Raw genomic sequence first — 27,825 nt, 5'->3', positions numbered from 1 at the left:
TGTCCTTATGTCATCTGTCCACCCCCACAGGGTGTTTGCCCTTCTTCGCAGTGGGTCAGCACGACTGACTCATGCTGCTCTCTGATTCACCCTGGACCCTTCTCTGCAGAGTTGTCACCCAGACACTTGTTCTCCATCCTATATCTGTGCAGCTGGTTATTCTCACCTAAGCGAAGGGAAATGTGTCTGTACAAGGATGTATTCGGGTGCAACCAATATTCCTGAAGTCTCAACAGCCTGATACAATCCAGGAGGACTCTGCGGGGTGGGAAGGGTAGGTAGAGAGAGGATGCAGAAACATGCAAAGAGTGTCTTTTCTGAATTCAAAACTTGTTAGTGAGTCTTCCAGCATGCAATATAGGCTTTGTCTATTGTTTTGGAATTTGTTCCTTCTTTTGTTTTTTTTCAGTTTATTATTTTGCATTTTTAATTTGACCCCATCTTGCAAATCCAGTTTTTCTCACACCAGTTGTGGACACTGCAAATCCCTTGAACTTTGAGGTCCGAATTTGTAGGTCTCCTGGATTCAAATGTTGAAGTCACAATGCTGACTCCTAAGACTAGTACAAAAAACAGGGAAAATCAATCAGGTGATTAAGGTTAATATCAAAATTAATCTTCATTTTGACAGGAATATTTTTAAATGAAAGGGTAGAAAAATGCATGCCCTTTCTATCAACTAGTATAAAACTGTGCTCCTCCTCTTCGTCAGTGCTCAAGGATACAGGAACAAAGGCAGTAAGTGTGCTTGTGACTCTGGGGAGGAAATATTTTGGTACCAATGGCAAAGCATTTAACGAAAATGACAGGTTTGGCTGTTGAGGTGGTAGGACAAACACAGATCTTGGGCATGAAGAAGTGAAGGAATCTGAATGTGCTCAAATGTGTGTGGTTGAGCCAACCTTGGAAAGACTGGAAAAGTGGTCCTGGGGCCAGCTTGCACTGTGCGTGCTATTTGAACTGCCCAGTTCTCAGTTTAGGCTGACCAATGTGAGCATTTTTTGTGTTCTAAATCAAAGACCCTCTACCACACAACATCTTGTCTCTCTGTAGCTATAAGACACAATCTGCTTGATTCTTGCAGAAGAGATCAGTGAAGGTGCAGGACTAGCTGAAACAAAATAGACTAAATAGATTGTGAGTTGCTGGAGTAGAAGTGATTTTCCAAACAACATCTTACAGCTGTGTTGTTTCCATTTAATTTAATTGACTTTTGATTTAATTCACTGCTATAATTTCTCCCTTAAAATTTGCCTGCTTGTCTTCTTGAGAGTTTTATAAATTTGGCAATAAATATTGGACTAACACTGAGTGAAGAGCTGCTTCCTTTGGATCCTTTATTCTAAGGTAAGCTGAATACTATAGATTTCAGGGGTAAACACAGTTCTGCCTAAGATGTTAGTGTCCTGGATGGAAAAAGCAGAGACTAAGAACTTGACATACTCTTGTGTTCCAGTGGTGTGGGAAAACATCAGACTGGGTTTTCAGTCATTTGATCTTTGGGTCTATGAACCAAAAGACTTTGCTCTAGTAGAAGGCAAAAGCCTAAAAGCCAGTGCAAGGGTATGGGGGGATACACACCAGTTTAACAGGTGGATGCAGTGAAGCATGTCCATAAATTGGAATGGAGTCAGAGGGATCACAGTTTAATCTGTTGACCTGATGGAAAAGCTCTATATGATGTAGTAGATTATATACTTCTTATACATTTCTATTCAACCATTTGAAATAGTTTCAAAGAAGGTTACAAAGATGATGTCTTGTTTTCTACTGTATTTTGTAAGTTTTGAGAAAAACCTCTTTACAACCCTTTCTACTTTCTCTATGATCTCCGAAATATTTGACTTCCATTGTGACTCTTGAAATAAACAAAAGCTATACCTATTTAAAAGGAAGACGTGGAAATAAATTTGAATTTTAACCCGTCTTCTTGTTCCTACACTTCTGAAGAGCTGAAGATAATTTTAAATGGTCTCCAAAAAATGGTAGCTTTTATTATCTGTACCTACTGCTAGATGGCATGGGAAATACTTAGAAATGTGCTGAAACATAACACATAAAACCCACTGAGCCAGTGCAAGCCACCATCTAATTAAATGAGCAGATTCATAATGACAGGCCACTGTTAAAAATCCAGACATATATATAAGAGCACTTCTCAGTACTCTTATTCTGCATTTCTTTCTGTTACTTTAGGTCTTCACTTAGGGAGTAATGGAAGTGAGCTGAATAATGAATACAGTTAATACAGTCTCAAGGAGCTTTCCTTCCAAAATTTCTTTCTGTCGAGCTGAACTGAAGGTCAAATAACTTCAGCATAGCAGAAAGCATCAAGATTATCCTTTTTAGACCCTTCTGTTGAGTCTAATTTAATGGTGACAAAGCATAATAAAGGAGAAGGAGAAGTATATTTTAAAGCTTTATTTTGCTTACAACAAAGTAAAATAATGATGTGTTTCAGTTACCTGGGAAAACCACAATAAAATAATCACTTTGCCAGTTTTAGATGTCGTGCTGAATGGCTCAAATCGGAAGTATAGACAACCATTTTTTCCTTAATGGGTTTATCCCACTGATACATGAAGACAAATCAAACCGATCCAGCTATTCCTCCATTAACTAGAGGATCATGGCTTATTACTGAATACAACCAATGCGAATTTCCACCTACCTAGACCCTGGCATGGAGCCCTGCCCTGTGCTGGGCGCCTGCTTTCCCTGTGCTGTGCCTGGGGAATGCGTTTGCAGAGCGTGGGCGCAAATCAGCAAATACACTGCACGAGAGACCTGCAGTGCCGCAATGCCAATGTACAGACAGGCAAAAGAGGTGCATATATAATTTTTTAATATATATCTGAAAGTTGTATTATGTATGCATATAACGGTTGCAACTAACAACTATAACCGGCAGCTAGAACTACAAGGCAAAGGCTAAATAAGGTTACTTTATTCCCCCTTCACATTTTCCCCTGTGCCTTCAGCTGGGCAGGGAGATGCTCTGCTGTGAGTGTGGACAAGCGTGGGCCAAGGAAAGGTTTATAAACCGGAACACGTGGGCTCGATCTCACTAAGCCCATGGGAGCTGGGAGCAGGAGGAGGCTCAGTGCTGGCATTGGGGCTGTTGGCCCACTGAGACAGGACTTGTGAGGAACGGACAGGAGGCACTGAAGGCTTAATTAGCAACCAGGGTGAACAATAACTGCAAATCTGGAGCGGGATAATTCACATGAGTGGATGTGATGCTGTCTCTCTACCTCCAGGCCTTACTGAAGTGCCACAGAGCCTTTGACATGACCAAGGGGATGCCACTCAGCATCATTTTGATATTGTTGTTTCCAGAAAACAGCATCTTCCTGGTCAATACAAATTTATGAAGATTTTCACTTCCTTTTTACAATCGACCAAAACAAGTAACATATTACATTTCTCTCTAATTCTCCTGTACTTTGTACCTGATTTGCCCTCATATCTATGTGTTCGCATTCCACCCTTATCATACAAACACTGTGCAAGCCCTGGAAAAGTTTTCTTCATTACTTGCTTTTTCAACAGATGTTCATATTTGCCACTGTTGACCTTGTTAGTGTATTTACCATTGTGTAAACAATTTGTACTCTGCTCGGACTATGAAGTCTATTTTGGCCAATATTTTAGCAAAGACTTAGTATGTGCCTACTAACCAGTGTACCAAAGAAAACTACATATTAAAAAAAAAAAAGGATGAGAAACAGAAAGCATCATAAAGACAATGTGATTAAACAGTGAGCTTAGATGGCATATTGAAAGTATACAGAGCTAGATATTAGGTCACATGTCTAGGGAGCTGCATACAAGAATAGCACAAGCATAGAAGGAGAAAATTAGAAAGCCCATGCATAAAATGTCATACAGCTAGCAAGGGACATGAAAGGTAGCAGGAAAATACTCTAAATTTAGAAAAAGTGAAAAGATTCTAAAAGGCAGAGTTGGTCTTCTACTCAGTGGAAGAAAAAGCTATTTATAGATGGCATTGAGAAGACTGAAGTGTTTTGTTTCTTTCTGCTTCACCATTCCCTGAAAGGCCAGTGGGAAAGGGTACAAATTCAGATTAGAAGAGAAAATCAGTGGAGAGCGCAAATCAGTAAGTTAATTTTTCTTCTCCAATTCTCTGGAGCAGATGAAATTCCACAGGGAATTTTGAAAACCAGATGAAGCAAATCTGAGAGCAATTAGAGGGTTATCACTGAGAACTGTGGAGGATGGGTAAGGCTAGGAGCCTCCTTATCTTTACAGTGGGGAACAGGGTGAACTGGGGAATTGCAGACTTGCCGGTTTACCTTCCCCTCCCAGAATGGGAAGAAATCATCCAACCATTGGTAAACATCTAGAAGATAACAAAGGATAAGTAACAGCTAGCAGAGATTTGTTGGGAACATATGATCTTTAACAAAGGTCATTTCCATTCACACCAGTTCGACAGGCCACGTGGCTGCGGGAAGGAGGTAGGTGCTGCATTTCAGAAAGGCTTTGACGCTGAGCACCTGCTGCCACGGCTTCACGAGCTGGCTGACGGACCGTGGTCTGAGCTCCATGGCCAGCGTGAATGCACCAGCTATGCTTTCCATGGGCACCTCTCCTGGGCCCCATGTCACCCAGTATTTTTGCTGATGACTCAGATTATAAACTAAGAACCATGCTTATTCAATTTTCAAATAGCAGAAAGCCAGGAAGGGATGTGAGTGTACTGGGGGACAAAGTGAGAGCTGAGCATGGTCCCAGCTGAGCAAATCATCCTGCCAAAATTAGTTGTGTTTTCTGTAATGCTTTATGTCTGACTGCAGTGGCCTGGCTGTGCCAAAAGCCCAGATACCGAGCTCGCACTGAAGGCAAAGGTCCTGCCAAACTCCCCGTGGCCTCAGTATATGGCCCATGGACAAGGGGGGCTCAGCACCTTGCCTCTCCCACTCCTGCCCAGGGGTATGTACACTGCCAGCCTGGCTGACTCCTCGTTTACACCAGGACCTCAGCTCCCTGATCAGCTACATGGCATACATCATTTTGCTACCTAACCTCCACCTGCAATGGTCTGGCTAATGCCCTTGGTGAGGAAACCTTGGCACACAGGAGGAGTGTCCTCTCCATCAACCACCTGGTTCCCCTCTCTATCTATCATGCAAACATGGAGATTTTCATCAAAATCTCCTCCTGCAACACGATCAGCACGGAACAAGGAATGAGCATGGCCAAGAACAAGCATGGTCTCCAGACAGCCCCTCCTGTGGGACCGCTTTGCCCAGGAGGAGCTGTCAGCCCCACATGTTCCCCAACCAGCCCACTGCCATGAGGACAGCCCTGGCATGGGATTCGGTGGAGCCTGAATGGCCTCTTAAAGTGCAGTTTTAAATATATTTAAATATATTTAAATATATTTAATAATGCATTTTACTTGTTCTTGGAGTTGCACGTGATCTTTATGTTTTACAGGGGTGTTCGTTGTTGTCTCCTCTGCCGAGCAGCAGCTTTGTGCATGGAGAAGCAGCTGCCCAGGTCCATGGCAGAGGGATGCACTCCTGGACCTGGTACGCTGCTATGAAGCTGCCGCTGTCAGGAGCTGGATGGAGGAAAGTTGAGCTCTGCTCCTCCTGACAAGCTGCTTTGTGCTCTCGTGAATTCCTTAGAAAAACAAAACCAGACAAAAATTTCCAAGCTGCCCTGGAATAAACTTTCTAAATGTGATGCAAAACTTTGAAAGATTTCAATCTTGAGTTGTCTTGAAGTGATTTTTTAAATTTAATGTTAAGTTTCCACTATTGACCTAAAAAATCAGTCATTTAGACAACCCTGCTCTGTGTGGGAAGGATAAAGCTTATCACAGAACTAAACACAATTTTTTTCAGGGGCTGCTGGGAAGTGGAAAAGACTGTGCTGATCACACTGCTTTCTGTTATAAATTCAGGGCACGCTTCTTTGACCTGTCCTCATCTTAGGATAAGTGTGGCTCATATGCAAATAACAGTGATAAATACTATCAACAAGAAAACGGAAAAGAAACAACTCGACCAACTAAACTAAGAAGTTGAACTGAAACACCTCACTCTTCTGGGGAGAAGATAAAAGAACAAGTGACTGACAGCGTGTTGGTTACCGCGCCTCGCTCTCTGAAGTGTACGACATGGTTAAATCCTGGAGCAAGAGCTGGTGGGACACAGCCGTACAGGACCAGCTCTCGTGGTGCAGGACCAGTAATGGCACTGGCCCCCGCATTAGCAGTGGGCCTCCCTGAGGTGGGACCCCATGGCCATCTTCTGCGCACAAAGAACACTGCAGCAGTGCTGCCACATCCTCTTTGGAGACAGGGGCGAGTTGAAGACCGGCTCATCTCTGCGTGCTTTGTTGTGACCCCAAATAGCCCAGCACCATCTTGCAGGCCAGGAGTGCAGGGCAGCAGCACTGTTGTATGTGCTGTGCCCAGCGCTGGGCATGGGCTCAGGGTGGACATGCCCCATGTCCATGAGACATTCTCCGGTCGTTCATCACAAGATTTATTCCCTTGATTCTTCTGTCTACAAACCACAGTTTTGTTACAGGTACTTTGGAGCACTTGATTAAAAATCCATGCTGATGTTTAGTCTGTATTAGGGAAAATATGTCATTCAAATGGCCACTAGCAATACCCATTCTTGCTGAAAACACTGCACAGTAGTGCGCATTACCAGAGCTGTGTGCCTCGACGGCCTCTTGTACATCATCCTGTGAAAACACAGATTTCCCTTTATGCAAAATGCTAGCAAGAGTCTTTCTAAAACCTCAAAGTTATATAAATATTGTAATTTGCCCATCTCTTTAATCCCAAAGCCCTAAGCTTGGAATTTAATACCAAAGGACTGATGCCTATTCCTGAAGAAATATAAATGGCTGTTCCCCAAAATAATTGTGTGCTAAATATATCACATAAGCTGAAGGAAACTTGTCAAGATGCATTTAAAATGGAAGTCTGATATTGAACAACAAAGAGAGCAGCCTTTAGTATCTGACCCGCAACTAAACACTGTACTAAACACTTAATCAAGATATGTTAAAACAGGAATGCACAGCTTGCTGTCAGCTTTTAGTAAGTCAAGATAGACTATTGCTATGGGGTTTTCTGCATGGAGGAGTCCAATTTTGTGAGAAACTTGCCTCTGTCCCCATCTAAGCTCTTGAAAAATATTTTTTTCTTCCAGTAATTTTAAAATGTAATTACAAAAATGAAAATGCTAACAGATTTCAAACCACTTCAGGACATTTTGCGTATTAGAGACATGTTGACTTTTTAAGCAAATGGCTTGCTTTCCCTATAATTAATTTTAAAAGACTCATTTTTGCACTGACAGACGGCAAGCAGATATTCTGCAGCTGTCTCAGGATTTTCGAGTTTGACCTTAATAAATAATACAATGTTTTCTTAATTCAAAGAGTAACATATGCTTTTCCTCTTCCCCACCAAAGCAGAGCCATTTATTTTTTCTGTAGTTGATGTGTTTGCTGAGGCAGCATCTGCCTTTTGCACAGTGTGATTACCTTTATGTGGTCAAGTAGGGCACACAATTAAATATTTTCAGAATTTTACATTTAAACAAGATAAAAAAATTATTGTATATTCTCTTTCCCTCTATGTGGTGGGGGATGTAGACCACAGCCAGTGTTTCTTGGAGTCCTCTTTGGCCATGGAAGTGCTGCCATTACCAGCTTATGGCTTTCATCCAGCATGTGCACATCCTCATGGGCAGCAGCAGGAGATGTGGTTGGGAGACCACCCCAACCATGTCCTTGGGAGTGGAGGGTCACACAGAGGCACCTCCAGCTTCTGGACTGCTCTTGGTGGCCTCTTTCCCTCATCAGATGTATATGTGACTTGGTGGCTTTTGTCCATGTCCATCCACCAGCCTCCTGGGTGTAGACCAAGGGGCAGAGCCTACTGGTGATGACAGCATGTGCTGGACCTGGTGGACACTGTATGTCCTGAGTTCACTGGTTTTGTGGATCCAGTGGGTCTGCCAGTTTCCAGAGTACATCTGTCCTTGGGAAAACTCCACAGGCTTGTCCTCCTTGTCTTCTCTTCAGCCTTTTGTTTCCTGGTTCCTATTTCTCCACAAATGTTCACACGTCCCTATAGACCCCGTTCACACAAATCACACACGGGGGACCTTTATACCATCTAGCAACTTTTCTGTATGCTACTTTGAGGCAAAATAAGGAGACGGGCCCAAGTTCATGGTAGACACTCAGGGGTCAAAGCCAAAGGGTGGAATGTGTTTTTGTTTACCTCTCCTGCCATCATTGCTCGGTGCTGCACCTCCTCCTTGGCATATCTGCTCCTGAACTGCCTGTAAGCCCTATCTTCGTTGTGTGGAAGACCCACTGGTCTGAAGAAGCACTCTGTCTTGTTGGAATACATCGCGGCCTACAGGTGTCAGCAACCAGTGTGCACATACAAGATCTCAAACCCCACTGTGAAAAGGTGCTTTACAGCATGCTGAAACAATCCGTTCTTGAGAGGTTCCCACACAGGTTCCTCCTCAGAGACAACAAACAGCAGCTCGGGATGCAAAAAGCATGGTGTTTGCCTCAGGATCTGGGGCTGAGTTGGAGGTTTCTTAACAGGACACAGTCGCTGCCATAATTGCCAATTCAATGTCAGTTCATTTGTCAGGCAGGTGCGAAATGCTTTGAAGATGCCTTGGGACTGGATTTTTTAGGCTTCTGCTCCCAAGGTGTTTGTTTTGTTCTGTGGGGCATTGGAGGACATTGTTACAGAGGCTTTTGAAGAAGTTTTAAAGTGCAGAATCCATAATAATAACAACACACAAAATAGTCCGTGCCCTGTTATGGTGACAAAGGTGCAGGACATGAGGAGTGCAGCACAATAACCCACACAAACATTTAGGTGCATGTTCAGATGGCTCCTTGGTTTCCTTTGCAGGGAAAATGTGGCACAAAAGGAAGACATTATTGATTGGTGAAAAATTTGGTGAGAAATTTGCTCGGAAAATATTGCTGGGGAAGACTATGGATTTATTCTAAGCAAAATAATAATCAGCAACAAATACAGAGTAATTCATCTGCTTAACGAATCCTATATGTCTTTACAGACAATAAAATTGCTGGTAAAATGAAAAACACATAAAAATTACAAATGATCTAATGGAAAAGAATGAGAGCTTTAATAAAACAGAGATTTATGCATTGAGGATGTATTTATATTATTAAACATTAGTAAAGATGGGCTGTATTACTTTGTTTTGTTAATCTTCAGTCAACTAGAGGATTATATTATACTTTAGTGCTCTGGCCACCTAACCTGGAACATAAGCCAAATACTTTGCAGGGTGCAATTATTCTGTGCCTTCAGGTAGCTCCTGGGGTCGGCGGCAGCGCAGCCCCTTGGGAAGGCAGGGTGAGAGTCCGCAGCCACTGCTGCTTGCATATCTCTCCACTTTACTGCAATTGAGCTCTTGCCATCAATTAAGGACTGGCTAATGCAAATCACTAAGTACCTTTTTTTTTTCCTACACTATTACTACTCCTTTTCTCACTTTCTTGCAATATAGTATCCTGGGATCCTCCCTTGGCTCTGTCTGCGACTCCTCTCCATCCCCCTCAGGCCTCGCGACCCACAGTAGTGGGGCAAATGCTGGCATAAATAGGCAGCGCTCGGTTGAAGGTGTATCCCATGGGATGCTGAATGCTCATTGTACCTGTGAAAGTACAAAGCCAGCCCGCAGGTTTTCAGGGGGGAGGTGACTCTGGGCTTCCCTCTGCCTTCCTGCAGCATCAGAAAAAATATAGCTCCTTTTTTTTTTCTTTCCCCTCTTCAACTCCTGCAGTGGTTAAATTCCACACTATGCAGTGCGATCTTGACCACTAATAGCAATGGTGAGGATAACAACAATCAGTACATTAATAATGTGCCAGGGAGTAACTGGAGGTAGATCCAGGACCAGAACAAGAAAAAGACCATCATTTCTTATCTGTTAGATCCTTTTCCCTTTAGGTTATGCACCATTATTTTTACTGTTAAGAAATCCTATTAAAATAAATGAACCCGTAAGCATTCTAGGCCTTCAAAAGTCTGGATTTAAATCTTCAGTGAGCTTGCAATAACACCAGGCTCCACACAGTTGTACTAAATAAAGCAATTTGCAATGTATGAGAACAGCCACCAGCACATACGCTGTGATTCCAGCATCAGATAAATATTTTCTCGTGTTCATTATGCCCATCAGGCTTGCAGAAAACTTAGCCATGAGGAAAAATGAGCTGATGCTGTTGTTTCTACAAACTAGGAACAGGAGGGACTGAAGGCAAGAAAGCAAGGACTGGGGAATCAGATCCAAACCGTTTTTACATGCTGTGACAGCCAGGTGAGCAGGGGTAGATGTTGCCCAAGCACTGATGCTCAGCCGATCGCTTTCAGGGAAGTCTCGGCCACTTCCAGGGCACTGTATTTCTTCTGTCCCTGTGGTTCCCTTGGGGAAAGTCTCACCTCTTCAGCCCAACTGTGTGACTGTGACCGGGAGCCTGACCTCCCCATCTGCTCCCCATCCATGTGTTTCGCCAGGGACGTGCATGTAGCCCTGCTAATCATCTATAACCCATTAACCTCCTATAGTGGGAGAGATTTTGTGGCCATCACGGGCTCTCATTTAAGGGGATTAAAAATCAGCAGATGACCTTGGGATTTGCAGGACAAAGAGGCATTTTGGCAACGTGCTGGGAGCGCTGCCTGGGGAGCAGTGACCGCTGTGAGATGGGGAAGGCAGCATCGTCACCCAAATGTCAGAACTCGCATCCGAGGCAGTTCAGTACTTCCCTTAAACTACCACGCTCTGGGTTTGAAGGAAGGATCAGCAAGTGGCATTTTGAATTAAAATAACAAACTATTTTTGAAAAAGACCTTCTGTAAAGAGTAAATGCAGCTGGTGGTCTCAGTGGGAGCTAGGAAATATTGACAGGCATAGTTCCAACAATTGGTATGGAAAGATTCAGACAGCAACCCACTTCCTGGTAAGCTCTTCTATCCCATTTTCTGCTGTAGCAACAGTTAGGTACATCTGATTCACAATCTGGCTTTGAATCCAGTAATGGCTGGGAGGCTATAGATTTCTTTGTTACTGGTGGCTGCTATCACAGCAGACACTGATGTGACGTTCATTAGTCTGTATAACTGCTGATGGTGTGACAGTGCATTCCAGTTACTGAATTTGGGTATGGGCCACCTTGATAATGGTCTATTTGAGCTCTGGTAAGACTTGAAGAGCTGCTGTGGATGCTTTTCCTCCATTTTCTCACTTCCACTATGTTGGAGCATTCTGATTTGTATCTCATTGCCTGCTCTGTTTAATATATTTGTGTTGACACTGAGGTGGCAGCAGGCTTTGGAGGGAAACAGCACGATGTTGTGGGTACTTGAATCTTCTTTTCTATAGCTCAGATTCTTCTATTTCCCTGTTCTCAGGACAAGGTGGCGATGACAGTGCTAAGAAAGAGAGATCTGTGGTAATGGAAGGGGTTGGGGATTGCAGCAGTAGTGAAGATAAAAACACTCCCGTTTTGTCTTCTCTCTCTCTCTTAAATGCTACCACAATTAACTAGCATGGGTTTAACTGCATTTTATCCCTTGAAGCCGGTCATAGATCTAGACTTAAGAAACAATGGAGGAATGAAAGCCTTAAGTGCATGCATAAGGAGTCTCTGTAACAGAAATGTAGAAAATTTATTCATGCTTTAAATTAAATTTGGAAGTTGGGTCCACCCCTATCTTTTATTTCCCAAGATAAGCATTACTCAGTACAACTGAGCTTTTGCTGGAATCCAACTTTTAATCATCATTGACAAGATAATAATTTTCCCAATTTTGGGACCATGCACAGCACGCCCCCATTTCACGGCGGTCTCCTCTCGGTGCCTCTGCTGCTGCCTCCCGTTTCGGGGGAGGCGTCGCTGCTGGTGAGTCAGTGCACAGCACTCACTGCTTCTCTGTCAGGAAAAGCAACTCTCCCCACTCTCAGTTTTCTTGCTCCCACTGAAAAAAAATGTCTTCAGTGGAAGACTGTAATAACACGTTTTCCTATCCTAATGAAAAACCAGGTGCCTGAGCCACCGGGTGCGAGGAAAACCCCGTAGCCACAGAGGTGGTGCAGGCACCCTAAAGGCCATCTTCCAGCATCTGCCTTTTCCAGCTGTTTATTTTTCTCCCTCTCTCTCTCCTCCTACCTACGATGTGAACCCAAGGGGAGAGAAGAATCCTGTCCACTAACGAGGCCGGAGCCGAGATGCCGACCCGTGCTGCCACCGTGTCTGGCTTGCCTGAGAGGACAGATGGTTGGGGTTGTGGGCCCCTGGCCCACTGATGTCACCTCTGTCCCCTTCGCCCACGCTGTGCCACCACTGCTGTCCCAGCCTTTGGAAAGCAGGCGGGAGGGGAGCTGGGGATAAAGCTGGTGATGGGTCGGGAAAGCAGAGGCAGAAGGAAAGAGCCTTGGCCACGGAGGGAGGATGAGGAGCCAAGAGACAGACCTTGCCAAGAGTTCTGTGTGTGCCACGTAAACGCGAACCAGGGCCAAGAAATCTCAGCTGATATTTTTTCCTGTGGAAAAAAAGTATTTTTCACGTCAATGTGCAGCTTAGGGAGCCAAGGTATTAGTTGCCTAGGGTGAATTATGGAAATGACCCTTTGGGAATCTAAAACTTGCAGGAAATCAAGGTGTTTCTCCACAGATTGTTAAACACAAGGAGGATACGCACAATTTAAGCAAATCTTCCAGGCCTCCAGGGTACGAGTATGCTCAGGGGAAGCAGGTTAGAGCATCACACCAGCCCTCAGCCAAAGGCAGCAGGTAAAGAGGTGGCAAAAACATTTCAGAAAAGATCATTGAGGAGTGAGCTCAGGGAGGCTCCCGTTGTGCTTACACATTTGGAGAAATTTAAGAACTACAGAGGAAAATTACTGAGAGAACTGGCTCCAAAAACTTTCCAGCTCTATCATTTAAGGTCAAGAAAAAACAGGAAATTAACATTGTCTCTTAAATCTTTAAGATGTCAGTAAATAAATGATGTGGTTTTCAGAACTGTAAAGCATCTTGTATCTTCTGCTGACTTCAGCTGGAGCACTGGGTGCTCAGCACTTCTGGAAATAAAACCATTTTTTTGCCAGCCCTTGGAAGGAAAAGCTGAGAAGGCTGACTTGAAGTTCTTGTTCTTGCAAATATGAATATGAAGCAGGATATAAAAATATGAACTGAATATGAATTGAAGCAGAGAATGAAACTTAAATCAGTAGTGTTCCCTCAGGAAGATCATTATTTGGAAGAAAAGAAAAAGTGAACATAAAGAAAAATTTGTAGACACCATAGGAAAAGAGGAAGGATAGAACTTGCTTGGCATTATTATTATTATTATTATTTCCTGTCTTGGAGCTGGTCTGCCTCTGCCTTCACTTCGTGGTAGTTGCAGTAGTTCTGCATTGAACTAACTGTTTCCAGCCCTGGCGGTTGTCATGAAAATGTAGGAAGTGCTAATGCCTTAACTGTTAATTAACATGATAGCAAAGCAGTTGAGGAAGGGACTAAAACGTCAAACAGCGGAGATGATAGGCAAGTATGAGAAATGTCGGGCGCTGGCAGGGGGAGCGGGGCAGGGCTGGCTGGCGCTGATGCCGGAGGAGATGGGGGCTCTGGGTGTCCTTGTCCCCCACCAGCCCGTGCCTCACAGCACAGGTGAGACGCTGAGATGTACTGCTCAGCCCTTGGTTTCTGTGATGTGCTTCTATCAAGAGTTGCGGTTAATAGATTAAAAAAAAAATCTTAAGCAGTGAGAAAATGCAGAAATCGTGATACAATACAGAAGGGGTTACAAAAGTGTTTCACAGAAACTGACATTTTCCACGTGATTTTTTTCCCCGTAATATTCCACTGGAAAACACAATCTCTTGTTTTTTTAATTTGAAATATTCTTGTTTCCTTCCCCTTCCACTGCAGTCTCCCAGCAAATGGGAAAATCTTGACATGGGACAGGAGAGGGGTAAACTAGTTGCACACTGGTGCCAAAAAGGCATAAAAAGAGTATGAGATCCCAAGATATGATTTATCTAATATGACGCCTGCTGGGAAAGCCAGAGATAAATGCTTGATGAAGTGAAAACATTTTGTCCTGGCTGACATAAAAAATTAAGTTCAGGAATGTTTGATGCATTGATTCTTAGGTTCTAATTTGGAATGAAAGAAGTGTCAAAATGAGAGGGCTTCCTACAATACAAAAATATTAGGGTCATTTTTATCATTTCTTCAAAAGACTAATGTTTTCTTTTTCTGAGTAGTAATTCACACATTTTAATTCAAATATCCTGATAGAAAAATGTTTATATAGGTATTAATTTTAATAAGAGATTTCATAGTACTAATCTTCTACTACAGAGCAGCATTTAGAATCACTTTATTATACAGTTTGCCTAGAAAAGCATTTCATCATGCGGGAGTGAAAAAAGCCTAAATGCACAGTTCTGATGAAAAGAGAGAAAAATAAGTTTCAAAGGCTGAACAAAGTTGTGAGGCTATGGTGAGGAAAAAAAGAAAGGCACCAAAAAGCTGCTGAAGAATAATCACAGCTAATGCAGTCAAGATGATCTGTGATGAACTTGTACGGAGTTTGCTCTTAATGCATCGCAAAAAGCTTTACAAAGGGAGGCTGATATCAGTTCCAGGCAAGGGAGGTGAAGCCGAGCAGGGTGAGTGACTCTTTTGCTCACCCTGCGAGCCAGGAGCAGAGCCCAGACTCATCAGGCACAGCTGAACGCACCTTTCACAAGACTGAGTCCTTTTCTTTTGTGACATGACATGAAGCCCAGAGTGGCTTTTCTCGCTGGATCTCAACACAGGACATGAGTCAGAACGACGAAAATCAATGATTCATTGTATGGATTTTTCCTTAAATCAAGCTATGCGGTGCATTAATTTCTCTGCAAACCTGTTTGGCGATGTGTTGTGAAGCCTTGACCTGTGCCCAAGAGAGAAGCCACACTCAAGCTGTGAGCTTCGGGTTCCTTGTCCTCGTGGTGATTTATTGTGTGCTGCTCAGTTATCTGTATGATCACTGGGCTTTAAATGCTGAAACAGCAACCTGTCCCACCAGTTCCAGCTGTGGTTAAGGGAGGAGAGATTTTATGAATTTGAGAACTGGATGCAATAATACTGTAAATTTAAGGACACGAGGGACAACTGTGATTTTAGTTGACCTAATTGTTAGTTGACCTAATTGTTAGTTGGCGCAATTTCACTCAGTATCAGCAAAGCATAAAAACATTCCTTTTACACCACAACTGATCACTGTCATTCTACTAACTTGCAGCTGAACCAAAAGCACCTTTTGGCCTAAGGCTGCTTGGTGCTGCACTCAAAGATGCTGTGCTGTTCTGTTTCCAGCAGTTAATGAACTTTAGATTTTTGAAACCTTAATTCTCTGTCTTGCTTAAAACTGTAATTTCTTCTTACAAACCTCCAAACCAAGGTGAGCCTGGGAAATGCACTTCAAGTTCTATGCTCTGTAATATAGCGTAAGATGCCCAGGCAAGAATTTCATCCTGTGAAACATTGTTTTCTTTTCTAATAAATTATACTTATGTGGATCTGCCTATTTTCTCTTTTGATCATCTATGTACAATCATTTTTGAAGGCTGAAAGTGCTTTCCTGAAATGTGCCAACATTTTTGCAGTATGTAAGTCAGCAGTTCACCTCGTGCCCCCCTCTTCTCCTCTAGGACCTCACAGACGGGGGCTGCGGCAGCCGGGCTGAGTGCTGGGGCCACCCCAGACATCTGCCTTCTGAGCAGGGAGCTGAAGATGCTCCGCTTTGCATAACCTTTGCCTCAGGGTCAAAATTACTTTTTTTTTTTTTTTTTTTTTCAGCCGGACGTGGTTGTTCTTGTGGAGCACTGCTCACATTTAAACCTCCCACTTAAGAATGTATTTTGTTTTATTTTGGTGAGCATATTGTTTAGCAAAAGTTTCTCAGTAACAACTAACTTTCCCATCCAGCTGTGCTTTTTATTCTATTTCTCAATGCTGTGGGATTCACAAGATGTGTATTTTCATGGGATTAATATCAATATGATGTTCTACAACCCTAATGTATCTCAGCTCATTAAGTACCTTAATATATTTTGTAAGAATGTCTTTTGCCTTCTACTCAGAAGACGTACCCATTTGTGTATCATCATTTGTAGGCTGTTCTTGACCCCAGAGCACAGAAGAATTCTCCTGCTATTTAAAATCCCACTCAAAAGTAATGACTCTTATACCTACATACTAATATATTTCTGATAGATCAGCTTATGATGCACCCACTGTATAACACAAGCTGAATTCTTTGCCTTAGCATCAGGCTGTCACTAATTGTTTTTATATGTGTTTGCTATGATTGCATTGTCCTCATTTCCAGTATGTTTTGAAACACAATATTAGTTCATTTATTTCCTGTGTCACAAACCAATCTCATGGAGAACATTGCTTTGCAACTTTATTGGAATAATGTTTCTCATGGGAGCTTTGTCCTGCTGTTATTGTTGTGTGTTTGGGTTTCTTTTTTTGTTTTGTTTTGCCTTTTTTATGGTGGAAGTGTCATCCTTTCATAAAATGAGTTGCTGTGATTCCAAATAGAAGAATTTGCCCCTGTGCTGAATACATTTGGGTCTTATTGTGACTGCTGCCTTGTTTATGGCTTCTGGACCAAGCTGTGTGTTCACCCTGGGTTCTGTCTTCTTGTTTTCCCTCAGATGCAGATCAGCGCTGCCGCCTGCTATCCCTTGTGTTTGGCAATCTCATTACAGCTTTCCTCCTGCAATGATTCAAGTTCTGACAGCACCTTGCTATGTTCAGCTGATTCATAATATCCAAAATGCTTTCAGTTCTAGCTAGTCCGTATGGTAACAGGCCTCAAACTGTGTGTGTCCCTCAGCGTCAGGCTTGGCCATGTCTGGTGCCTTGCTTGCTTTGGCTCTCCACAAGCAGGGGTACTGGGGAACCCACCCGTGGGAGTTCAGGGACCCAAGTGGGGTTTTATAAATATAAGAGGCTCTCTTCAGGCGCTTAAATGACTTTTGAAATCTGTCCTCTGACATTAGTTCTTCTAATTGAAATGGTTTTGAGAATGTAGTTATTGCACACTCAAGGATATTACTCTGTGAAGTTTCTCTCCTGTGTTTTTCGAAGACTTGAAACCTCCCAGTCATCTTCTCAGCTGTTCTATCATCTGCAGCTTCGGGCTGAGCAGTTCAGAGGACCTCGCTGCTCCCTTTTTATCCGACGGCTGACCTGACTCTGGAGCAGCACACTGGAAAAGTGACACACAATGAGCTCGTCGGGCACTGAACTCTTCCTTTCCTCAAGCACTATCCATGTTACTCTGCTTAATTTTTAGCACTTGGTCTCAGGAAAGTCACATGCTTCAAGTCCACGAGGGACCGTCTTTATCATGTGCAATGCTCTTCAGACACAGCCATGGGTTTTCACCAGTGTTTCTGCACCTGCTCTGTGTCCATCATTGCACTAGAAAATATCATCTAGACAAATACTCACTTTTGATTTAAAGATCTCTGCTGACAGGGATGTCGCTGTGTTCCCAGGTCTGTGTTTCCAGTGGTTAATTATTTTCACCTAGAGATTTACACGTGATGTCTTGCCTGAGGCCATGGCAACGCTTTCAGAGGAAATTTCTGATGCTAAGACCAGGAACAAGGTACTGACAGAGAGGTGACTGATCACTTTGCCCCAGGCATGTTGCTGGTCCTTAGCCCTTTCACTCTGCTCATTGTTTTTGCGGAGCTGGGGAAAATTCATCTCCTGTCCCAACACCCTTTGTTTGAAGGTTTCCCCTTGGAGCAGGTGTCCGTGCCATTCCCTCGGAGGGTACCTTGGCTCCTCCGGGGATTTGACCCAAGCCAATCTCCTCCCACTCTGGAGATGATACCCATGGGCAGAGGCTGTATGTTTTTCCTCCCATCACTTTCAGTAACTGCTGTGATAGGTTTTGCCTAAGGGAAATATAAAGGAGCCAAAGAGGAAAAGCCTTTAAGTCTATGTAGACAAAGAGCAAGTTCTCCCTTAACCTTACATAACATAATTTTAAAAACTGAACTTCTTTAAGCTCTCATTAAAACATCATTTTTTAAGCTATTCTTGGAAACATATTTGTAATTTTCCAGTAGCCTTTTAAAAGCACTGAACCCAGGATTCAGCCAAACATAAACGGTGGTAGCCTACCCAGGGAATTTGGGCTGTCAGAAGGCCTGTAAGCTCTGTGTGACTCATCTCTGCTCACCAGACCAGGGCTAACTGCAGACTTTCCCAAGAACATATCTAATGTTTTGGGTATTTTTCTCCATTTTCCAGGTTATTGATCAAGATATTGAATACTGCTAGCCTAGTGCAGCATTCTTGTGGGAGTCCACAAGACACATATTAAAGCTGTTGTGAGTGCACAACTCCTGAGCTGCAGAGAGAAGCTGGTAGCTTTTGAGGGTCTGTATGGTCAGGGCTATGTTTGGATTAACCAGTAAGAATTAGCGACAGACCAGGTACTGTCTCTACACTTGCACATCTCCACACCAGGAAAGCCACTGTGCCCATTGCAGAAGGATGATGCTGCCATGGTGGAGAGCAGCAGCTGTTGCAGGACATGCACGCTCCAAAGTTGCAGAGCACATGAGAGAAAGATGGGCTGAGTGTTACCCTCCCTCTTCAAATTATAGACCAAAATCTGCAGGTGACAGTGAAAGTGCCCCATAGCAGAGACTGGCCTGGGTAGCCCTTTCCTTGCTGTAAAATTCAGTAAGGGATTGTCCAGTAATGTGGCTCAGCTGAGTGTGCAGGGACCGTGGGTGGCTGCCGGCTCAGATGCTGCCTCCAACCTGCTTCTGTCTGGGGCTTCCTGACCCCAGCACTCACCTGGCCCACCCCTCCAGACCCCAGCAAGAGGTGAAGAAATCACTGTGTGACACATATCTCCAGTGGGAGATAGGGGCTGGAGGCTGCTACCGCATCACACGACTGAGTCAGCCTCCCATGCCCAAGCGTGCTTCTTAATTTAGATGTACCGGATGACAGTTCCTTCACATGTTCATCCCTAGCGCCCAGAGAGGCATTTGCTTTATTGTTGGTTCTCTGATGCCCTCCTGTGACTTACTGCAGGTGACTGACAGCACTGCTGTGGCACTAGTGGGTGGGAAGGAGCTGCGTCAGGAAAGGAAATATTTCCACAGCATGAGCAGACAAGCAATAGAAATTGCTTTCAAAGATCATCACAGGAGCTAAGCTCTAGAGCATGGCCCACACACGATGCTTCTATCATAGCATTGTTGCCCAAATGATTTTGGAATCAAGGCCTCGGAATGTGTCCCACCTTAATTAATAAACATCAGAGGCTAAGATTGCACTCACATTATTATTAAATTCTGTTCATTTAAGTAACAGGTCTTAGTACTGAAGGTCTCTCTTGACAGCCACTGAGGAAAGAGGTGACGATTTTCTTTTCAAAGTGAAATCTTAATAATGATCCACAAAGGATATGACAGGACTCCCAAAATTAACCCCCTCAGTCACTGCGTGAAGTGAAGCAGGACAGCGATCAGGTGTCCACCCCTTTTGGCTTACCTTGTCTCTGGCTGCGGTTCTCTTGCTGCACTTTCAGACAAGTTAATAGTGAACCTACAGAGCAAGCCATGGAAAGAAAGAAACAACATTTTATTGTGATCCTTAATTATTTTCATTACGATAGCTCCTAGCAGCTGAGGCACAGAATGGATCCCTGCTGGGGAAGACACTCTGCAAGCACAATGGAGAGACAATCCCTGTCCCGAGCAGTTTAAACATTAAGCAAAAAGCCTGCGAGAGGATTGACCATGTCTCAGTGTCATAAAGCTCTACTTTCCTTCTGCAACAGTGAAAACATCAAAATCAAAGATTATTGCCTGACAGATGTTTCCATAAAGCAATAAAATGAGCAAGGAGAAAAGCAGTCTTGCATGAAGACAATAATTTCCCTTTGGATGCTTGACTGCTGCTTCCCTGGGAAGTTTTCCATGTCCTTCTCCATCCCCCTGACTGGCAGCTGTTCCTCTCTGTGAGCAAGTTCTTGAGGCCAACAAGGGAAAGCCTTGAGACAAGAACAGCTTTTGAGTGGGAAACCTCCACAAGACACCTCTTCAACCCTGCGCCCGCTCTGCAACCTCACCCGTCTCCCGCAGGGAAACGGCTCCCAAGGGGCTGTTTCGATACTCAGCAAAAATAACTTTCCCATGGTCTCTGCAAGGCTGTGTGTTAGAATTTCTCCAAATATTTTATTAATGGGACAATGTCCACCCGCAGTGCAATGCTCAGGTCCAAAGCCAGCTCTTAGCCTCTCTGTACCAGTGAGGCTTATGTAAGGGTGACTCATGCCCTGAGCAGCTAACGCTCTTGGTGCTATTTTCTCCTCAATAGCAGTACATGTAAGCTAGGGTCTGGTTTTGGAGCTGAAACTGCTTGTTTCATCCCCCAGCACTTCTGTGGCCAGTAGGGAAAAGGCAGTAATGCAAATTTCTGTTTTGCAGCAAAAAAAGAAGAAAGCTTCATTTAGTAATGCCCATGTCTTGTATAAACATTTATGACTTGGCTCTTTCTCAGAACTAGTTCTTATCAATTTATCATGCACCTTACATTTTGCTACCTACATTTTCCTACTTTTGGTAAATCTTTTAAAGGCAACCTGAAAAGGTGAAAGACCAACCACGAGCCACTTTGAAGTTGGTGGCTGGGTGTCTGAATGCCCCTGCTGCTCAGCATTGGGAAAAATGTATCTGAAAACCCCAGTTTCTCCACTCTGATGGCAGCATCCCTGTCCTTGCCTGTCACCAACACCTTGCCTTTCCACCAGGACAGCCGGCCACTGAAATAAGACCCCTGGGAGGTCAAGTAAAACGGGTTTGGGTATCTCCCTCTGCCCACTTTTGTGGCCAGGTGGTGGGCAGCACTGGGGGGATGCAACTGTGGAGCCAGTCAGGGCCCAGCTGTGGTGAACACCTGCAGCAGTGGTACCTCCTGCCTAGATAAGGGGTTGGGGCATTTGAATAACACTGAAAGCTGTTCCTCTGGCTCTGGCCTCGGAGCCCCGGATGGTCTGAAAAAGCCTGGCTAACGCCTGGCTAGGAGAAGCCCCTTGGCCACTGTCCTCCACCCCACCACTGTTAATCAGCTGCTTCCCAGTACCACGGGGGCAGTGGGCACCCAGAAAGCCAGTAAGTAAGGATAGAACCTCCTCCTGTACCACGGTGGCACATGAAGCCCTCTCCTCATGCTGATATGGGGACAGCTGGGATGCAGCATGCTTCCCATGCCAATCACCCCAAAGGGTTTCACGCTGCCCCAAATTCCAGCTTTGAAGGCTGAAGGGCAGGCTGGCTGCTACCCCCTACAACACAAAAGTTGTTTCTTTACAAGTCTCATGGTTTAGCCCCAGATGGCAACTGAGCACCACGCAGCCACTCGCTCATTTCCACTCTAGAGGGACTAGGGAGAAAATCAGGAGAGTAAAAGTGAGAAAAGTCATGGGTTGACATAGAGACAGTTTAATAGGTAAAGCAAAAGCTGTGTGCACAAGCAATGCAAGGTAAGGAATTAATTCACTCTTTCCCATGGGCAGGCAGGTGTTCAGCCATTCCCAGGACAGCAGAGCTCTATCACATGTAACAGTTACTTGGGAAGACAAAGGCTACCACTCAGAATGTCCCCCCCTTCCTCCTTCTTCCTCCAGCTTTGCATGCTGATCATGACATCATATGGTGTGGAATATGCCTTTGGTCGCTGGGGTCAGCTGTCCCAGCTGTGTCCCCTCCCAGCTCCTTGTGCACCCCCAGCCCATCTGCTGGTAGGTGGTGAGAGCAGCAGAAAAGTCCTTGACTCTGTGTGAGCACTGCTCAGCCGTAACTAAAACATCCCGGTTATCAACACTGTTTCCAGCACAAATCCAACACATAGCCCCAGACTAGTTACTATGAAGAAAATTAACTCTATCCCAGCCAAAACCAGCACAACAATGTATGTATTATTTATAGATTAACGTTAGCATTTGCAAGAGGAATGACTAGGGCTCTGAGTTATCGCTTCCTATTAACCTAAATTATTGAGTGTCTGAAATGCGTGAGGAAAATCAGTGAGCAGAAACTATCAGAAAATTGTTCCTCTGCTTTCCTTGAAGCACAAAGAATAAACAACCTCCTCCCTTTGGAGGGCTGTGCAAAAGCATGGAAATGTCAAATGAGAGAGCCAGGCAATTGTCTTTTTAAAGAATCACAAACATTATCCATTTTCCATCTCATTTGTGTAAAGCTCTTAATATATATTGCATATCATGTACATTATCAGATTCGTAATTGCCATTAAAACTTGATTTTTCGACCGCATAGAGGGGCCAATCCTGCAGCCCTGTATTGTGTGTTACAGCCCTTGCTCCTGTGGAAATGTCTCCCTCCAGCAACAACGCAGCCGTCTTGGGTTTTTGTTTGAACAGGCTTTGGGGACCTGGGAAAAAACAAAACAAAACAAAGCAAAACAAAACATAACAAATGTCCCCATTCAGCTACGCAAGGCTGGGCATGAGGATGGGGAAGGGATGCAATGGCTCCCTTGCCCCACTGCTATGGGGCCAGCCCCACTCCCAACCCCAACAGTAGATTCCTGTGGGTAGCTTGGGACATAGGACAGGGCTCATCTCAGCAAGTTTAGTCACCTACAATTTAGGTATCTTCTTACTCTGATTGTCTAGGTCCCTCCTTCATCCCACCTGGAAGCCAGCTACCCCATGCAGAGGTCACTGAACAGTCAATAAACAGATGGGCAGAGCTGTTCTCCTCTTTCTCCACGATTATAGGGAGAACTTCCCTGACTAGCTCAGAAGAGATGTCTAACTTTTTTTTTTTTTTAGATGTCTAAATGATCCAGCATGAAGCTAGTCTGTGAGGAGGAGGGCGATCCTCATACCTCCAGGGTAGCCATCACCATTATGCCGTGGCAATTACGCCACTTGCCGTCCCTGAGCCCAGAAATCCAGGCAAGGCAAGGGAAGGAAGCTTACTCTCGTTGTTTAACCTCCACATCTGAAATGCAATATTTTTAGTGCCTCATTTTCAAGCATTCTTCCTCCTCATTCAGCCAAATCAAGAATAATCACTTGCATTTATGTAGCAACTTTCAGGCATAAGAAGTGTAAAATGCTTTACAGATCTAAGATGGCTATTTACATTGTTTTTTATTTAGTCCTCCTTATTCTCTGGTTAGGGACAAACTGGTATCAATCAATTCTTTCTGCACTTATGAACTTTCATGATCTGTGACTGACAACTTTAATAATCTTCTTTATGAAGACGAGGCAGCATCCAGAGTAGCACCTAAATGGTCCCCAGGAGCTGTAATTAAAATTAAGCCGCCCATGGGTTGCTTTGATTACAGCAGGGCAGGCCAGCTTAACCTTCAATTTATGCTGACTTGAAAGATGGCTCATACAGAGAACTTGTATGCCAGACATAGATTTGAATTAATTATGCTGATTCTCTGGTTTTATTTTACTATCTGATTAGGCTTACAAATGAAATCACAGTCCCATCCTTCGCAAGAGCTTTGGCGCGAGCGCCGAGCCCCAGCAGCCTGCTGTGGGGTACCTGCCTGCTTTCCATCCCTTCTCCAGCACCAGGGACGTGTTTGGGCAGCTGCGGGAGGTCGTCACCTGTCCCGCACCCACCGCCGAGCTATTGCTGGCTGCAGACACAAACCTGCTAACCTGAGTGCAGAACTGATGGGCTGCAAACGTGTACTGAGCAGCAGCAAGGTGGGCAGACCTCAGCTGAGCTTGATCCAGTCTTTCCTCCTGCTTCTCACATATCAACCAGGCTTTTGGTGTTCCTTGTCTTCCAGCTGCACAGAATAAGGCTCTTAATTAGCATCAACAGTATCTGAAAAACTAATCAGAAAATATTATTTCTTAGGTAAGGTTATTTTCTAACTTCTGTGTACCAAAATATACCTTCACATACGGTATTTTGCATAAATTAGGCCGGGTGTCTCTCATGTCACGTAGTTTGAAAAGCCAAAACTGAAAGGTGGTGGATGCATTTCAGCAAGGCTATAATTTCATTACTGTCACTTTTAGAAAATGTCAAAACAGAGGTATGAAACCTTCTTGTCCCCAGCAAATTTACCAAATTCACTGGTACCAGATGAGCAGCACATAGAACAGCTTCTTACCAACCTTCTTGAACAACTTCTTAACAACTGTATTTTCAGAGGTTTCTTTCCTTTTCTTTCTTAAAAGCCTGGATCATATCACGAACTGAACTACAGTCTCCCTCACACAGTATTGTTTTTCCACAGACAGGCAAAGCACATGGATTAGGGGATTTCTTCAAATGCCTGTTTCTCCTCTGACAAAATAATATCTTCTTACAGCAGCAAAGATATGCCGTGTACTTTTGCTACACTTGTGACAGATCCAGACTGACTTTTTCATTGGCATCTTTTAATGCAACGCAGACAAAAAGCTACTATGCTCTTTTATTGGTAAGTATGGCACAAAATAGGCTTGGGATCTCTTTCTTGCTGCCTCTCATTAGTTCATGAGCAGATGCGTAGGTTGAGATGGGAAAATACAGTTTGACTAGAATCGACTGGCTGCCAGTGCCTATGCCCATGTTTCTATTGTTCCCGCTGCTGTTGATCCCTGGGGTATCACTGTCCCCAGCTGCCAGTTCGAGCTTGCCAGGGCAAAGCTGGCGCTCATACCTCTTTGCCAAGCAGCAGTCAGGTGTCCTGAATTGGCTAAATGGAGAAGAAGTCCCCATGCCTCTGTGAATCTCCAAAGTGGCAGGGTGTGAAGATGCATCCTTCTTGAGAGCAAAGGTACCCTACGAGCAGAGCCCAGCACCCGCATGGGCTTGGTGGCACACAGGGCTCTTGTAGAGGAGAGGAAATAATGGCCAGGCCCAGCTTCTTCCTCACATGCAATTTTTTAATTTTGCCCTTAAACTAAAGGCTTCTCAAGACAATGCCATTGCAAGTTTGGGTTGCTGATGTGATAATTTCTGCTGGTCTTCTGTTGAACTGAGGATGTCCTTATGGATGATTACTTCCCATCTCCTGTAAGGTTTTCAGTCCAGCACGCAAACAGCTCCTTCAAACACCAATTTAAAACATCTGCCACAAAGATGGAAGAACACTGGGTGTTTCGGTAGTCAGTCTTTGGAGAGTTTAAGCCTAAAATTCCTCTTCCCTCTAAGCTTCAGTCACGGAGCTCTTGCAGCAAGAGCCACAGTGCTGAAGCTGGAGTAAGTCTTACTCTGAAAAGAGAGATGAGGAATTTGCCAGATATTTGGCTTACCCTGCACTGTCTTCCAGGTGTTTTAGGAAGGCTTTGCATATGTTTCCTGAGCCTTACTTCTTCATTTCCACAAATTATTAAACTGCCAATCTTCATATTGCTGGTGAAATCCCATTAAAATGTTTCAAATTATCATTACAAATTGAATCTTCTCTCACGTGTCTCATGTACTATGAATCTTGTTCTATTAACGCTGCAATATTTGAGGTCTAGAATTAAAGCCAGAAGGTTTGGTATAGTAATTAGTCCTTGAAATAATTTTATCTGCAGTGCTTGGATTCCATTTAATATTCGGTAAGTTAATGACAGAGCTCTTCCTAGCAGTGTTTCCGTCTCTGCATTTTTGTGATGCCATTTGAAATGGGAATTGGTTTAGCTGGGAAAGCAGTAATTGAGGAATGTATCTGGACAGTGATTATAAAGGCAAGGGAAGGAGAAAGGCCAGGCTTTGCCTTGTTTTAGGAGAGCCTGGGACACATGCTCACCCTCACAGCCTGCCAAGCACAGAGCATCTCCAGGGGAGATGGACAGTGGCAGGAGGAGAAAGACGTGAAGAAGAGACAATGCTATGCCAGTCTGTAAGGCTGGGGAATCAAACATCCCCTGCGCTCTGCAAAAGCAAGAGAAAAGCCCAGAGCTTGTCTTTACCTTAGCTGTAAGTGACCTCCCAAAGATGTTTCTCAGTGACAGGGTACAATCCTGCAGCTTCTGGGACCACCTTCCCTGTGTATATCAACTTTCTGCTAAGTCCTGGCCAATGGCAGGTCAGACCATGTCCCATCTCTAAGGCAGCTTCTCAAAAAAGTTCTCTTTGGTGCTTGCTTGACCTCTAGAAACCTCAGACAGAAAATCACACCTAAGAAGAGCTTAAATAAGCAAGGCTGTGCAGGGAGGAGGAGAGAGAAGAACCACAGCCTCACACCAATTTTGGAAGCATGAATTATCACCAAGGGCCACCCTCTCTGCTTGAATCCCAGCCTTATGCTGGCGCAGGGAGGGTGGGAAACTGGCTTAAGATCCTCACAGGCATGCTGGCTGGAAAGGAGTTGTGGACCCATCCAGCCCAGCCTCAACAACAATGGGACAAGACACAGTCAAGCCCATCAACTCTTCGTCTACCTGAATCTTGAGGACCTCCATGAACGGTACTTTCACAGCCTCTCTGGGCAGCCTCTCCACCACTGTTCTGATGAAGAGAGTGTAGCCTTACTATGGGTGATGTGCCAGACAGTGGAGCTTGCTGTGTCTTCTGCCACCAGTGAGCAGCTTGTGCTGCTGCCAGGGTGGACATGAGGATTATCCCACAGAGGGGTTTCGCTCCAGTGCTTTGAAGAGAGAACCACAGTTGGGTTCGACAGCTGAAGTCATTCTGCACCGCTGTTGGGAGGCACAGCTCTTGGAGATGGTCTAGAGATACTGACATTTTTTTTGCCCTTGGTGTCAGTAGAAGCTAAAGCTGCAGTTGTTACCACTAATTACCTGAATATATCTTTTATCTCCTGCTGTGCCAGTGAAATGTCAAGAAGAGAAAGTGCATTATGAAGCACCACATAGAGCCAAGGTAGATGTGGGATGTCAATAGTTTAGGTCCTTTTGAAATCTTTTAGGTTTCCTTTTCATAATTCAAATTAACATGGCTGTTTTAATGGCTGCTTTTATTATGTTGTTGCTTCCCTCCTAGAGCTCTTAAAGCATTGTCAGTGTGCAGCTAATAGGCTGATGTTAACTACTAAGGGACAGATTATTAAGTGTAACAGCTCTTAGACAAAGAAAGTGGGTGAACCAAACAATTGGCTTCAAGAAACAGATTCCAGTAACCAAAGAAAGATAATAGATAATAGTTTGTGAAAAAATAGATTAAAAGAAGAAATAGTTCAGGAGAATTGCCAGTTCCTTGTAGAAAATGATGTTATGATACAACTGGAAAATCTACCAGCATGTAGGCAGGCTGGAAATTGCAGCAGGAGACCAGTTTGGATAAATTCCAGTTCTTCAGTGAACTCATACAAGAAAGAAGAACAGAGAAAATGGGCATGAGGTCAAGTGAGTAAGGATGAATATCAAAGGACAGCATGTGCCGGAGGGGAGAAAATCAAATTCAAGTGAAAAAGAAATAAAGAATAGCAAAAACCACAGTCTGTGGAGGCATTAGCGGAATGAGAAATATCAGAGGACACATTGGTTCACTACTCATTGCAGAAGGAAAGATAATGGCAAGCGATACCGAGGAGGCTGAGCTGCAGAATGCTTTTTTTGACTCAGTTTTCACTGGAGGCACCAATGATCAAACAGCTAACATAACGGAGGGGAAACAGTACAAATTCTGGCTAAAAGGAAGGAACAGGAAAGTGAAAAATGTTAGAAAGTACAGCAATATATGAAATATTTGAAATTGTTGGAGCCCACTGAAAT

Source organism: Caloenas nicobarica, chromosome 1 (assembly GCF_036013445.1).
Source record: "Caloenas nicobarica isolate bCalNic1 chromosome 1, bCalNic1.hap1, whole genome shotgun sequence".
NCBI classification, from domain to species: Eukaryota; Metazoa; Chordata; class Aves; order Columbiformes; family Columbidae; genus Caloenas; species Caloenas nicobarica.
This window is presented reverse-complemented; position numbering follows the sequence as displayed.